The sequence below is a fragment of the Mesoplodon mirus genome (assembly GCF_964341445.2).
Source record: "Mesoplodon mirus genome assembly, chromosome: 9".
Taxonomy (NCBI): domain Eukaryota; kingdom Metazoa; phylum Chordata; class Mammalia; order Artiodactyla; family Ziphiidae; genus Mesoplodon; species Mesoplodon mirus.
In genome coordinates this window covers 67,593,229-67,605,309 of record NC_138985.1, presented here as the reverse complement: position 1 = coordinate 67,605,309, position 12,081 = coordinate 67,593,229, and the positions used below count along the sequence as shown (strand labels likewise).

The following is a 12,081-nucleotide window of genomic DNA, read 5'->3' as shown; positions in this document are numbered from 1 at the left end:
CCCTGATATATTTACCTATCTGCCTTCAATTAGAAAAGTGCAGTTATTTTCTATTTATTTATAGACGTCATTTTGGTTATGCTGGTGCTTTACTATATGTTGTTCACTTCCCTCGAACAGAGAGGCATGTTTACAAAGCCCTTACCCATAATTAGTGTCACTCAGTGGAACAAGGCGCCTCTGTTTTGTACCTGCCACGGCTGTCATGCTCTCTTCAGAACGAATTGCACTGATGGATGACTTGAGTCACCAGTTTCTTAAGAAAGTAGCATAAGAAGTGTTATTGCAGTGGGTCTGGTGCTCAGGGAAGCCATATCAGGTGTTATACTCTGTGACAGCCCGAGCTCAGAGAGAGCTTCCTCTATTACATTTCCAGTTAATTATTCCTGTACTTTTCAATAGCTCCATGTCATAAAAACATGGCATGCAGTCGATTCGGATTAGCCTTATCCTGTCAGGTGATGGCAGACCTCAGACGACACGTTAATCAGTGGAGCTGGCTCGGGTATTCTGTGTGTGTGACTACTGTCGGCCATGTTTAAGTTGTGGGGATGGGGGCGGGGACGTGTTTTTTATGGGTATACATTTCATTAGGGTTCTAATAGAAGTGCTGTGTCTGTCTGAGAAAAATATAACATGCCCCACTGCTCTGTTTAATTTTTCTTTCGGACACTTTTCTATTAACATAAATTGCTTAGAGGAAAAGCATGTTGGTAAGCAATATTTTTCTCCAAACATGAAGCCTTATTAAAACTTCAAGGTACTTAAAAAAAAAAATCTTCATGATCCTCTCTACTGTTGCTTTTCTCCCTCAGGTCCAGTCACAGGCCAAATGGACTTCACTCCAATGCCATGCCAATCGTGGGCAGCAAGAAATGGAGCCACGGCTGCAGGAATTCACCAAGCCTTCTCCAGGCTGGCTAAGCAGGTACTGCATTGCACATGCACATTTTTATTCCAAAGGGAGCAGAAGTTTTACAGAGCTCTGTCTTCCAGCCTGTCAGTGTAATAAGCACACTATAGAAACTTCCATCTCTTGCTTGAAGGATTCAAAAAGTGTATGCACAATCAAAATGAAATAGAGAATTGAAAATCGCTTTCCTAGGAATGCTATTTGCTGTGGGTAACAGAAGAAGTCACAAACACTGGCTTAAACCATAGGCACATTTATTGCTTGCTGAACGAGGTAGCTAGGAAGAATTTGTGATGTCATCAGGGACCTAGGCCCCTTCCATTCTCCTTCTCCCTGTGGGCATTCATCCTTAGTTGTGTCCTTCAGGGTCAAAAGACAGCTCCAGGCAAGAAGTTGAACTCTTCCAGAAGCCCATAGTCAAACTGGGTCACATGACCACCTCTAGATGAATGGCTAGGAAAGTATCTGGATTTTTCAGTCTCTGAAGTGGGATGTGGACAAAGGAGAAAGGAATTGGGAATGGCTGATGAGTGAACCAACAAAGTCAGTCACAGGGAGGCCCCAGATAATGCACAAGTAGGGCACTTGAATTAGCCAAGTAGTGGCCTTCCTCCTCTGCTTTATTTGGACTTGTAAACCCAGCCTTAATACTACAGGAATCTACTCTCCACCCTGCAGTCAGAGAGATCTTGCTAAAATTGTATTCTGATCAAGTCCTTCCTCTGCTAAAAATTCTTAATCACTCACCACTGATCTCAGGTATTAGTTCCAACTCCTTAATGTGCTTAATAATGTCTTTAATGGTTCATCTCTTTTTCCCTCTATAGCCTTATCTATCAACTATACCAGCCTGCCCTACCTTTAGACCTTTTTTCCTAGAGACAGTTCATTTCTTTATCACTTAAGAAGTCATTTCTAGTTGGCATTTTTCGTACTTACGACTGAAAAAAATCTTAGGTAATACACTCCCTCTAAAGACTGTGAGAATGAAAAGAATGCATATGAAGAGCTCAGTGCAGGACCTGGCCCAGAGAAGCCCTTGAAACATGATGTCAGTCATGATCATCAGCCAAGAGACTCTTCTGGGTCAGCGAGGAGAGACTGGTCCCAGTGCAGCTCAGGCCAGTGCAGACAGTTGTAAAGGATAAATTCCTCAAAGGAAGGGACCTTGTCTGGGTAAAACTCACTAATTCCTATCATTATCCAAGCCAATGCCAAAGACTATAAGAATAATTAGAATGATTTCTGTGGCAGTCTCAGCAGTGCTGTGATTGTCAAATGATACCAGAATGTTAAGCTTCAAATCATGTCTATTTGTTTTTAAAAAAATTTTTTAAGGAAACTAAAATCAGACACTTGGAAACTGGCAATTATAACTAGTTGCATGTGGTTGCCATGAATGGCCCAGTTTTCTAAACTGTTTGATTTATTTGGGGAATGTTAATTTACATTTGTCCCTTTCACTCATCACTATCCCTTTATTACCAAACTTTATTGCTCTGGACTATAAATTCTTACATAGCATATGGACCACATAACTTTCTTGGATACCAAATTAACAAGGATTTTTTTCTAAACGGTAATTATAACAAAATATGGTACATGCAGCTTAATTTTCAATTTAATGCTTGAAGGTGCATAGGAAATTTAGCTCCATGGCTCAGAGATGGGGAAAGCTGCCATGTATATCCTCAATTCTAGAGAGTGGGTCTGGGAAACAGATGTTCGTAGGAGCAAAAGAGAGATGAGGATAATGAAAAAGTGTATATGAAATGATATCAATGATTAAAGGCCAGGATGTAGTTCATGCTCATTAATAGATGAGGAGAAAGGAATAGGAAAGGGAAATCTCAAAGTTGTCAAAGAACATAAAAGACGCTCCATTCTCGGCTCAGGCAACCTGTCTTCTTCCTGGCTCCTTTACAGACATCTTTCTCCCTCCTTCATGCAGCCCAGCAGCGTGGACCTGCAACCACAGAGTGTGGTGTGTCCTAAATGCGAACTAATTCCTATGAGTGGGAAAGAGGACAGAGCACAGTGGGAAACCTAGTATTAGTAACTGTGTAGTCCTAGGATTGTTCTTCTAGGAGATATATTTTACGAAAATATTCACGAGAGTGGAAGCTATTGCAGAAAATCATATGTTACTGCTCCCCCCCAGTCTCAAATGCTTTGAACAATCCCAAATGTTCCCACCTCTCCCTGCCACCCTGGCCACTTGTCCCAGTTAGCTCTTAATTTGTATGAGCAGAGATGTATGTTATCTACGTCTGGATTGAATTTATGAGTACCTTTGGAATGTACTTCACGTCTATCATTATATAAAGGTGTCTGATGGAAATTTAGGAAGAGTTCAAAATCCATGGTACCTATTGGGACTCTATGTCATGTGTGTGTCTGTGTGTCATGACTGACACAAAGTCCAATTCAAACTGACTCAAGCAAAAAAAGGCAATGTATTGGCTCACGTGATTGGAAAGTCCAGAGATTATGCTAACTTCAGGTAAGGCTTGATCTAGAAGCTCCAACAGTATCAATGGCCAAGAGGCACATGAAAAAAAGCTTAATATTGCTAATTATCAGAGAAATGCAAATCAAAATCACAGTGAGATATCACCTCACACCTGTCAAAATGGCTATTATGAAGAAGAGCACAAGTAACAAATGTTGGCAAGGATGTGGAGGAAAGGGAGCCCTAGCACACTGTTGGTGGGACTGTATAATAAATTCATCCAGCCACTGTGGAAAACAGTATGGAGGTCCCTCTAAAAACTGAAAGAAAAACTACCATATGATCCAACAATTCCACTGCTGGGTGTATATCCAGAGGAAACAAAAACACTAATTCAAAAAAATACATGCACCCCAGCGTTAAGAGCAGCAAGCACTATTTACAATAACCAAGATATAGAAGCAACCTAAGTGTGTATCAACAGACAAATGGATAAAGAAGTTCTCTCCCTCTCTCTCTCTCTCTCATATATATATATTTATATATAATAGAATATCGCTCAGCCATAAAAAAAGAATTAAATTCTGCCATTTGCAACAACATAGATAGACCTAGAGGGTATTACTTAGTGAAATAAGTCAAAGTAAGACAAATACTCTGTTATCACTTACAGGTGGAATCTAAAAAATAAAACAAATGAACCTATATGACAAAACAGAAACAGACTCACAGATACAGAGGACAAACTAGTGGTTACCAGTAGAGAGAGGGAAGGAAGGAGGAACAAGATAGCAGTAGAGGATTAAAAGATACAAACTACTATGTATAAAATAAATAAGCAAGAAGGATATATTATACAGGGAAACATAGCCATTATTTTGTAATAACTTTAAATGGAATATAATCTATAAATATATTGAATCACTATGTTGTACACCTGAAATTAATATAATATTATAAGTCAACTATCCTTCAATTATAAAATAAGAAGAAAAAAAAACCCAGAAAAGCCTAGGAGACTTCCCTGGTGGTTCAGTGGTTAAGACTCTGAGCTTCTACTGCAGGGGGCACAGGTTCAATCCCTGGTCAGGGAACTAAGATTCCACATGCCACAATGCAGTGTGGCCAAAAAATAAAAATAAATTAAAAAAACCAGTATCACGAAGGATTAGGCTTCTCTCCATTTCTCTGCTCTTCCTTCTGTAGTTTCCTCAGGCTCTCCACAGTGTCCTCTTTTCCCTGTGTCACCCCTGAAGCTGAGGGCTTTCCCTGGGATGACAAAAGGAATGTCTCCATTCTTACATACTACACCATTCAATCTAATGGATTCCATGGAAGAGAGAAAGGAATCTCTCTAGAAATTCTAGCAAAGGTTTTCTCTCATCTCAATGTGTATTACTGGATTAATGGTCTTTCCCTGAAGCAATACTGTATGAAGTTTTAAAGGAGTTAAAATTCCACCCACACCACGTGGTAGAAATGGAGGAAGGGAGCTTTCTCAAAGGAAATTGGAAGGACTGTAAACAGGGAGGAGAAGCAGTGTGCTAAGCATCAAGCAGTAACACTGTATCTACTCAGGTAGCTTACCCTCAACAAATGGCCACTCTTCTCCATCTCAGAGATATCATGGGATGTAACACTTTAGAGGGTGTCAGATAAGACAATGAACTATCCTTAAAAAGATGTAGATATAGGTATTATATATGGATATGAACATGGATTAGATATATTTCCTTAGTATATTCCTTAGGTTAACCTTTGTGACTCTGAGGGACAAAAGTCAGCCCTTTGTCCTGCATCCCACCATTGGTGGTTGAATGCTGGTATCCATAAGGGAAGTTCACGTTGTTAACTTTCCCCTCTAATTGCCTCTATATAACACCCAGTATATGATTTAAAAGGCCTTGACTAGAACCAACAGAAATAATTTCATTAAGTAATTCACCTGCAAATAAAATAAGAATTGACGATTTTTTGGTGGGCATCACAGCACCCTTTCCCCAGAGCGACCACACAGGAAACAAAATTCACAGTTATTTCTCCAGCATTTGGCACAGTGTGTGTCATATAGTAGAATGTGAATAAATATTTGAACAGATATTTCTTTGATTGAATGAATGATTGAATAAGGTACAAATGCAGGTGTCAAAGTGAAAAGGGACTTGGTCACAATCCCAAGTTGTACATCATCTCCTGGTGCCCCTCCATCACTGGAGCTATAGTCCCTGATGAAGCAGATGACCATTCACACTGACACAGCTTTAAAAAAATATTTAAGTCCCACTGGGCCAATCATGGGCCTACTTTCTCAGCCCTTCACGAAGGGCCTGCCCTGCTCTCAGGTTCATAGGGCATAAGGACTTGGAGCAAAAGCAAAATTATAAAAGTTCACACCTCTCCTATTGGCCCTCTCTCCTAAAATCAGTGCCAGGGCTTACACCCCTCTGTACCTTTTCCCACCACAAAAGGGCACTAGATTGACTAGGGATGGGGAGAATTTGGATCAGAAAAATCTGTAAAACCCATTACATTTTAAGTATGGTTCCAATATGTTGTTAATTTGACTTGAAAATTAGGGAAAGCTAAGAATAAAAGACCATTCCATCTAAGTTTCTTCAGATAAAGGGTGAGGTAAGAGGCAAAAATTGGAAATATATATAAAAGAGTCCTAGGTACTCTTGTACATATATTTTCTTTTAACTTTACTTCTAAGGTTATAACCACTGTCAGAATACCCTGCTGAGAGCACTCACAAATTCAGAATTACAGAAAAGTCAGACTGTTGCTCTCTGCCTAGCTGTCGCTGATGTGCTGTGGACTGTCTTCACTTAGGGCAGTTCTTGCCACCCTGGAGCGTGGAATTGCGGAGCCAACAATAAACTGACAAGGTCCAGTGTAGTCGGAGTTGGTAAGTCTGCACCTGGCAATGTTTGTCTGTGGAATTCAGTTTCCTACGTTGCGTGTCTTACCCCAGCACTACTACTATCATTTAAGAAATGAGAACAAGAGCTAGGCCAAAGGCAGGGTTGGTTATGCCATAAATAACCTCATGTTCGAAGCAATTTATGCAGCTGCCTGGTGAGCCAGGCCCGAGAGGCTGGCACACACGGCCGCCGCGTGTATGGCCCTGTTGGGGAGTGTTCTGTGCATGGAATGTGGCTATTGGCACAATTTTGTTCTGTACCTGGACCGGCTTGAATTGCTGACTCATTGCCAGGAAACCTAGCAGACCTTTGGGAAACCATTAGGAAGAAGGCCATATATTTCATGTGTCTCGTGAATGGAAAGATGGATGCTGTCAGCAAGCCCTCTTTTACTGCCAGATTGGGCATAAGATGAGCATAATGGGGATTTAGATTATACAGAAAGAGCCTTTTCATAGACTTTATTTAGTAATAGCTAACAATTATAATAACTTCCAAGTATTGGGTATCCACTATGGGCCAGGTAGTATGCTGAGCATCTTAGATATATTATCTCTCATTCTCATGACCACCATGTAAGGTGAGTGAGTGAGTGAGTGAGAGTGTGTGTGTGTGTGATCATCTTATAAACAAGGAAGCTGATGTTCAGAGAAGTTAAATGGCTTGCTTAAGGCTAGGAATGTGCCAGCGATGAGACGCAGACCTAGTTTTCTTTGGGCCCCCAAGCCCTATGTTTTTCTCCCTGAGTCACTCTGTGTCCTGCTCTTGGGATCACCTCTGGCTTCTGCCCATGTGGAGTAAGAAGCCACACAAATAACTGGTGATCCTATGAGCACCAAACCTCTGGATTGACCAATGGGAGTGTTTGGATGAATTACACACAAATCTCAGCACATGGACGTAGTCCGTGCCCGACCAAGGGCAGCATTTCATTGTTCTCACCTGGAAAGCATCTCTTCATACAACTTCCCTGGTCACAGCACCAAGTCCAAAATGAAATTTTCAAGCCAGGGGGACGTGGACAGTTTGGAACACAACAATCTCTCAAGGATACCAGTCCTCTCTAGCTCAGGACAGAGAGCTCCGGTAACAAATGGTTTGAATTACAGGGAATTCGAATGTGTTCTCTTTTCTTGGACAGAGCCGATGCAATTATGAAATAACCCCGTTTTGAAAGTGTGTTGTCCAGATGCCGCTACAGCTGAGTCTTTTCACGAACAGCAAACTCTTGACCATTTCTTGCATGTTCATACCCCCGCATGAGAAGTGGACATCCATAATCTGTGAAAGGATTCCAAAGTGAAATTGACACCATTGCACTGAAAATCTAGGCTATTGAAACCTAGACAGTCCTGGTTGGGGAGGGGGCAGAGTTAATATTATTTAGAAAAAAAACAACAGCTGTTTAATGATACCTTAGGAATTAGAAAAATTTCATGATTTGCCAAGATGAGCCAAATGTTGTGACACATTAAACACTGACATTGAAACATGCTCTAATGTGAGTTCCCCACTGCTTACTCACTTCATTTTTTTAAAGGAGGAAGTTTTTTTGGTATAACAATTTTCTATTCTTGGACTCAATCTAAACAATTTTTCCCTCCTTCCTGCCTTCCAAGTGGTGTTAAATCGAAGACCACTTTGAGCTGTGCAGAAAAGGGATGAGTCTCTCTAAAAATTAATTAATTAATAAAAAATCTCCTGCTCTGGTCTTGAAACACAAAATGGCTGGAACAACACAATGGATGGAAATCTCACAGTAAAAGAATATTAATTTAGGCCTAAGGAACAGAATTGCATCAATGCCTTGACAAATACTTCTTAAAATTAGAATTGCGTGTTTGTACATGGTGACTGGATTTGACTATTTGAACATTTTTATGGCATTATAAGCCCCAGGGTCATGCCGTACAAGATTTGCTAGAATGAACAGGGAGAAATGTCCCATAGATATCCACAGAGGTCCTTTTATTTCCCCATCTCTGTCTTCCTCAGCTTCTCATAGCTGGGATCATTGAGCCCTTAACCTGTGTGTACTCCCCCCATCGCCCTCCCCTCCTCCACATCCCACCCCAGGGCCCAGAGCAACTGGGTTCAGAGAGAGGAAGTATGCAAATAGTAATGGACAATTCCTCCCATCTTTCATAACCCCTCCCTCACTCTAGCCTCCCCTCCCATCAGGCTCAATCCAGTGAGATTTAATATAATATTATGTCTTCCCTCTCATGTTGATCAGAGTTCTAATGTCCCCATTCTATCATTCATGGCTACTGGACAGTCTTGTCCCCCAGGCTGTAACTTACTGAGATGGATGTTCTGATGTGCTCCCCAGATCCTCTTTCAGGAAGGAAGGACTTATTCCCCCAGCTGCTGGGAGTACAGCCAGAAGATGGCCCTCAGCTGTTAGCCATTTCTGAGAATTGCTTCTGTTGAAGAAAAGTGTCTGGCCCAAAGCCACACCTCCTTCCAGTGGCAGCCGGCACCCAGTGACTGATCAATGTGGGAGTATAAAGGCCTGACCCCCTCGGGTCTCTCCCTCCAGCCCAGGGCAATGCTGAGTTCTCCCAAGTTTACCCATGAGGTCAGTCAAGGCCTTTGCTGGGACAGCATCTCAGTTAACCTTTCTCTGTATTCAATTCTGATTTCCATCTCATCCTTCCACCGATGTTGATCCCAAGAGCATTCCCAAATATACCTCCTGCATGCTGATTTGAGTCTCAGAATCTGCTTCCTGGGGAACTCACCCTGTGATACACATTCCTACAGAGCCCCCCTTCTGTTAAGGTGGTGTCTGTATCTAAATCTTGAGTTGAACAGAGGCCCCACCTTAACCCACCCCTATCTCTGCAGTTTGTAGGGCTGGGCTTCTGCTCGGGGCAGCATGCTGAGATGGTCTGTCTTCCACTGAAGGTCAAGCTGTACCACTGCTCCATGAGCCCCTGGTCAGTTGCTGGATCTGCATGGCACATCAGCAGTTCCCACCCTCCCAACAGGCAACTCCTTCACCTCCCCATTGGCCCCATGCTGAGCATCTGCCCAATTCAAGACGGGCTATTGCTATCTCCTGCCCCGTTGGACCACTGTGTATGCCTGTTTCACCCACTGGGCTGAGCCTCTGTAATTAACAAGGTACCCCCCAGCACCTCCCTTCACGAAGGGCCTGCCCTGCTCTAAAGGGTGAGTTGAGACCAAGCCTACCTCCTTCCAGCATCACTTGACCCCCATCACAACAAACCCTGTTATTCAAGTTACATAGAGAGCTCAGTGGGATCTCAAAAGTGACAACTGAAACCCAGATACTGTTTTGTTCTTCCTGTAACCTGTGACTTTTAAGGCCTCACAAGCTTGGCAGGATGTAGGACAGAGGGAGGGGTAGCAGATATACATGGGATGGTATTAACAGTAATAAGCAGCTCTTTTTTGGCCCTTACAACTTTATAGAAGTTTGAAAACCAAGAAATCTTAAATTTTGTGATCTTGCCATTTTAACTCAGCACCTGCAATGCTGCATTATGAGGAACGTTGCAGATGCAAGCATTTGTTAGAGTTACTCAACACCTACAACTTGCCTTTCTTTTCCTAAGTATTCAGTAATTCAGACTTTGCACTTCTACTTATATTACCACTAATTAGCCTGAATCAATGAGGTTTATATCCCAAATAGTTACTTTCTTAACCATTCCCAACTCATGACAAAAAGGGGCTTCTGTACCACTTTGGTCTTCCTACTCACCCCCTCCTATCGTTTCACACTGTGGCTGGGTATAACAGCCATATCTAGAAATCAAATAGGACACAAGTATGGTGATAATAAGTATATATATATATATATATATATATATATATATATATATATATATATATATAGAAGATGTTGGGGGTAGGAGTTTATTAATTTATTTATTTTTGCTGTGTTGGGTCTTTGTTTCTGTGCGAGGGCTTTCTCTAGTTGTGGCAAGCGGGGGCCACTCTTCATCGCGGTGCGTGCGCCTCTCACTATCATGGCCTCTCTTGTTGAGGAGCATAGGCTCCAGACGCGCAGGCTCAGTAGTTGTGGCTCACGGGCCTAGTTGCTCCGCGGCATGTGGGATCCTCCCAGACCAGGACTCGAACCCGTGTCCTCTGCATTAGCAGGCAGATTCTCAACCACTGCGCCACCAGGGAAGCCCAATAATTATATTTTTATGTATTTGAGGTTTTACATTTATAAAGATGATGGGATTAGTGAAATCTTGGCTAAGCAAGCGCCAGAACAACCTTGGAAAGGGAATGTGGTATAGGAAGCAGAGAACAGCCTGGCTTCCCTATGTGCCTGGGGGCATAGGCCATTCTCAGTTTCCAACACCACATTCTCTTTTTCAGGGTTATCATAGTGCTCACTTAACCAAGATTTCACTAGCATAAAACTGTTCTCTGTGTCTGTGAACAGCTCTGTCTTCCAACCACATTTACTACAGAGAAATTCTGGTTTCCAAACGGCCTCTCCTTCTCTTTCCTCTACTCATATCATACCTGTCCATCAACACCAACTTGAAGCCCCACTTCCTACACAAAGCTTTCCCAGGTCCTGACTTTGAAGAAAGCGGTAAAGGGGGATATAATCCAGTGAGCTTGGCATCGATCCCTTGTGAATTCCAGAAATGGATTATTGAATAGATGATTAATGAGCAAGTGCAAAAGAAAATGCTGATTGCTAGGAGGCTGTGTGGATCCACCACATTGAATTCATTATATTCTTGGGGACATTTCAATTTAAAACAACAAATGTTAATCGGCACCTCTTATGTTGCACACCAGGCACTGTACTAGGTATTATAGGGAAAGCAGGACAAAGAGACGCAAGGCCTGTCCTGAATGGGCCAAGACAAAAGCCAGTACGATCTGATAGAGGTATTGTATGGGAGGAGAATAATAGAAGACAAGATGTCCACTAGGAGTTTAATATCAACCAGGAGGGAAGCCTTTTGATGTAAGAGTCAGAGTTCCCTCTTTTACCTAGTACTACTCAACACTGCAATCCCTAACACAGAGGAAAAAGTAAAATACAGGCGTACCTCATTTTATTGTACTTCAGAGTATTGCATTTTTACAAATGGAAGTTTTGTGGCAACCCTGTGTCAAGGAGGCCTATCAGTGCCATTTTTCCAACAGTATTTGTTCACTTTATATCTCTGTGTCACATTTTGGTAATTCTTGCAATATTTCAAACTTCTTCATTATTATTATTATGTGTTGTGCTCTGTGATCAGTGATCTTTGATGTTACTATCGTGATTTGTTGAAGGCTCGCATGATGGTTAGCATTTTTTAGCAATAAAATATTTTAAAATTAAGTTATGTACATTGTTTTATAAGACATAATGCTATTGCACACTTAATAGATACAGTATAGTGTTAACTTTTATACGCATTGGGAAACCAAAAAATTCATGTGACTCAATTCATTGTGATATTTGCTTTATTGTGGTGATCTGGAACTGAATCCCAAATATCTCTGAGGTGTGCCTGTACCTGCTTATTAGGTGTGAATGACTTGTATAATGGAGCACAAAGTGTAGCTCCAGAATTATCTCAGTGGGCTGAAATGATGGGAGAAAATCCATTTTTCCCAATAATAAACAGAAATAAATATAAAATCTTAAAAGTTTAAAGAAAACTCAGTAGTGTATGAAAAAAAGTGTTTATGACATAGAGTTCAATTTAAAAGCAGAAACAAGACCATGCCTAAACTATGACTAAGTGTATGTAAAACTCCCACGTGGATTGTTTTTAAATATATGTAATCAATTGCTC

At 41.5% G+C, this 12,081-nt stretch overlaps 1 long non-coding RNA gene across 1 annotated transcript; it reads right to left on the bottom strand.

Annotated features, from left to right (window-relative positions):
• Positions 1–1,166: 1,166 nt before the first annotated feature.
• On the bottom strand, positions 1,167–8,677 carry LOC309810098. Its single transcript, XR_014294940.1, has 3 exons — positions 8,593–8,677; positions 7,232–7,570; positions 1,167–1,394 (listed from the first exon to the last, which is right to left on the bottom strand). It is a non-coding gene; the product is annotated as an uncharacterized lncRNA (long non-coding RNA).
• Between the last annotated feature and the right edge of the window lie 3,404 nt (positions 8,678–12,081).